This window comes from Populus nigra, chromosome 7 (genome assembly GCF_951802175.1).
Source record: "Populus nigra chromosome 7, ddPopNigr1.1, whole genome shotgun sequence".
Lineage (NCBI taxonomy): Eukaryota > Viridiplantae > Streptophyta > Magnoliopsida > Malpighiales > Salicaceae > Populus > Populus nigra.
In genome coordinates, this window is record NC_084858.1 from 13,154,143 (window position 1) to 13,157,940 (window position 3,798).

At 37.1% G+C, this 3,798-nt stretch overlaps 1 non-coding gene across 1 annotated transcript; it reads left to right on the forward strand.

The window, feature by feature from the left end:
• Nucleotides 1–233: 233 nt before the first annotated feature.
• On the forward strand, nucleotides 234–340 carry LOC133700261 (small nucleolar RNA R71). The gene has a single exon (XR_009843362.1). It is a non-coding gene; the product is annotated as a small nucleolar RNA R71 (small nucleolar RNA).
• The last annotated feature ends 3,458 nt before the right edge of the window (nucleotides 341–3,798 follow it).

The window sequence follows — 3,798 nt, forward strand, 5'->3', positions numbered from 1 at the left end:
TAAGATCATTAACTTTATTTTCAAGGTTAGAAATACTTACCTCATTTACTCGTTTGTTGGAGAAGTCTCCACGAGTGCCAAATTGTTTTGAGTTGGCTGCCATGTTTGAGATCAATTGGCGTGCAGCCTCGGGTGTCTTATCCACCAATGCGCCTCCACTTGCAGCATCAATGATATTACGATCAGTAGGCATCAATCCTTCATAGAAATATTGAATGAGCAGCTGATCGGGTATTTGATGATGAGGACATTGAATGCAGAGTTGCTCAAATCTTTCCCAATATTCAGAGAGTGTCTCTCCATGAGATTGCCGAATCCCATATATTTCTTTCCTTATGTTGGCAACTCGAGATGCTGGGAAATACTTCTAAAGGAAAATCTTCTTCATGGCATTCCAAGTTCCAATAGATCCTGGGAGAATAGAGAAAAGCCATGCCTTTGCTGCCCCCTTCAAAGAGAAAGGGAAAGCTTTCAACTTAACTTGTTCTTCATCAACTCCATTCGGTTTCATGCCAACACAAACCATATGGAACTCCTTGAGATGAGTATGAGGATCTTCTCCTACAAGACCATTAAATGTTGGTAACAAATGTATAAAACCAGATTTGAGCTCAAAGTTTACATTATTGTCAATGTTTATGCACAATGGTTGATTTTCCACATTAGGAGCAGCAAGCTCCTTGAGTTTGTTGTCGTGCAACCGCCATGGTGTTGAGGCGAGCTTCCTTTCTTAACCTGCGTAAAGTGCTTTCTATTTCAAGATCAACCTGCACTTGAATTTGATTAGTAGAACGGGTCACAGGGATAAATTGCTAAGAAAACTCAAAAGAAAGTAACCACATAAGAGATCGAAAACAATGCAAATTGTACGAAAATCCTACGATAGAAAACTAAAACTGTCTAAAAACACTAGAAAACAGTGGAATTTGGCCTCAATAGGGTGGGGCTAGTGATACATCACTAGTACTAGTCCTGTTCAGAACGTCGTTTCCCTTCAGGAAACAAAAGGCCAATACCTAATTCCACCAAAAACTCTGTTTTGAACAGTACCGTGCCGCAAGTGAACAGTACTGTCGCAAGCAAAAATTCTGTTTCTCTTTTTTTTTTTTGAATCACAGCAAATAAAAATAACAGTACAAGCACAAGAATCAACTAAAATTACCTCCTCGGCAACGGCGCCAAAATTTGTTGCGATGTCGCGGTCGCACAAATTAATTACCCTAGCTTCAAACACAACACACAAGATAGTATAGAGCAAGCAAGGGGTCGATCCCACAAGGAAGTTTCAAGTCAGATTTTTATGTTGTACGTTATGTAATTGGGGGGATTTGGTTTGTGATTATCTAAACTATGGCAGCAATTAAACTAGCAAACACAATCAATTAAAACCGAAACTTATCAAGAAAAACAAACCTTGGTCGCAAGCACACATCCACCAACGGAAATTATAACCGATCCTTGAAACGAAAATTGCAATTTATGTTCTGAAATTTTATCTTTTCTTAACATTGATTAATTAACGGATCCGCCGTATAACTAATCCTAACCAATAAACAATCAAAGTGTCCGCACTAATGATTCAATTTAATGGTAGCTTTAAGAACTAGATAATTTCATCAAGATTAACATACAAGCTGTCCGCAGCTTGTATCACTTTGTTCAAATGTTCTCCCTAAGTTCAATAATGTAGTTCCGCCATAATTATCAAGCTTAGTTGCTTCACAAGTTCATATATCACAACTCCGGTTTTGATATTAAACTTAGCAATAGATTGTTCACAATAATAACTTAGAGTCCGCTCTAGCAATCATCAACAACAATCATAGAAAATATGCATAGAAAAACAATCATACTCATTAATAACATAAACTGAAAATAGAAGGAAGAATAAATCTCACGGTTCTTGAAATCCGAAGGTTTGTTGTGTCCTTGCAACCAAGAAAAGAGCTTAGCCTTACATAACTATTGAACAACTACTTCTAAAGAATGAAAAGAGCATGATTTTTTGGGTTTGTAGAGGAGAGAATTTGTGTTTATTCTCTGCTGGCTGCTGCCTCCTTCTGCTCTCCCTCTTTTCTGCTAGCTGCTGCCTCCTTCTCTCTTTCTTTTTATATGCTAAGAAACCTTAGTCTCTATTTTACAAAATAGTCCTCCCTTGAGTTGGCAGTTTACATTTAAGTACTTTAATAACTATTTTTCCTAAAAGGAGAAATAGCCTTGCATAAAATCTTCAAGCTCTGACTTAGAGGAGCTAAATTGCTGATATAAAAACTTGGATGTCGGTTTAGATGCTTCGGAACGTAATTTGGACTCGTTTCTTCACGAAACCTGTTTGCTGGCAGAATTCAGTTGTCATCTTTGGAAAATCATATCTCCCTCATATAACATCTTTTTTGGCTGAAAGTTTGAGCGTGTCTAGGTCTTTGAATTAGGAATCCAAGAAAATTTAGTTTGCATCAATTGGAATTCTGTAGCTCCAGATATTAAATTTTGAATGGCCAAAGGTCAACACTGGCAGAATGCGAGTTTTGACTTTGCAGGATGTTATTTCCATGATCTTTCTCCTTTTATTTTTCTTGCATTACATTTCCAGAAAGGTATGGATGTTAGCTTTTTAGTGTCACTGGAATCACTTCATTTCAATCTCTAGAACTCACGCTCTGCACAAAACATCGACTGAACATCAAATCTGCCAATTACCTCCAATTTACTCCTTTTTGCATCTTTCATCCAAAAATGCCTTCAAAACATAAAATAAAGAATATCAAGGCATTTTATATATAAAACATGGACAAAACATTAGGTAGATGTGGGTGAAACTATCGAATAATATGGTTACATCATGCACATTGAAAAGAACGTGTTTGAGAACATTTTCAACACCGTCATGGATGTGAAGGGGAAGACAAAGGACAACATCAAGGCTAGATTGGATGTAGCGGTGTTCTGTAACCGTAAAAATATGGAGTTGGTTTGTGATGGGTCACGGGTCGCAAAACCAAGAGCAAGCTTCCTGTTAGAGAAAAACACACAACTACTAGTTTACAAATGGCTTAAGAGTCTGCGTTTTTATGGACATGCCTCGAACATATCAAGGCTAGTTAATATGGAGGAATGCAGATTATATAGAATGAAGAGTCATGACTGTCATGACTGCCATGTGTTTATGCAAACACTCATCCCATTACCTTTTCATGATTTGTTGCCAAAGGGGATATGGGATGCACTAACGGAGATCAGTCATTTCTTCAGAGATATATGCTCCAGCAAATTGAATGTTGATCACATTAAAAGGCTTGAAACGAATATCGTCGAGACAATATGCAAACTTGAGATGATATTTCCTCCATCATTTTTTAACTCAATAGAGCATCTACCCGTACATTTATCATTTGAGGTAAAAGTTAGAGGACCGGTCTAGTATAGATGGATGTATCCATTCGAGAGTTAGATATTACAGGAGCTATGTAATTCATAATTAAATGTTTTTTTAATTGATAATTTTTTATTAATTATATATGTGTGTGTGTGTGTGTGTGTGCAGGTACTTGTTCAATTCTTTTTTAAAAAAAAGTTAAGAACAAGGCGCATGTTGAGACGTCAATATGTGAGGCCTATATTGTTAAGGAGATCTCAACATTTATCTCATACTATTTCGAACCTCATTTGAGAACGAGGATCAACCGTGTTCCACGGCACGATGATGGTGGTGAAGTGCCTTCAAGTGGAAACTTGTCAATATTCTCTAATTTTGGACGATCCATACCTAAAAATGCCGTGAGGGGAAGATATTTGTCT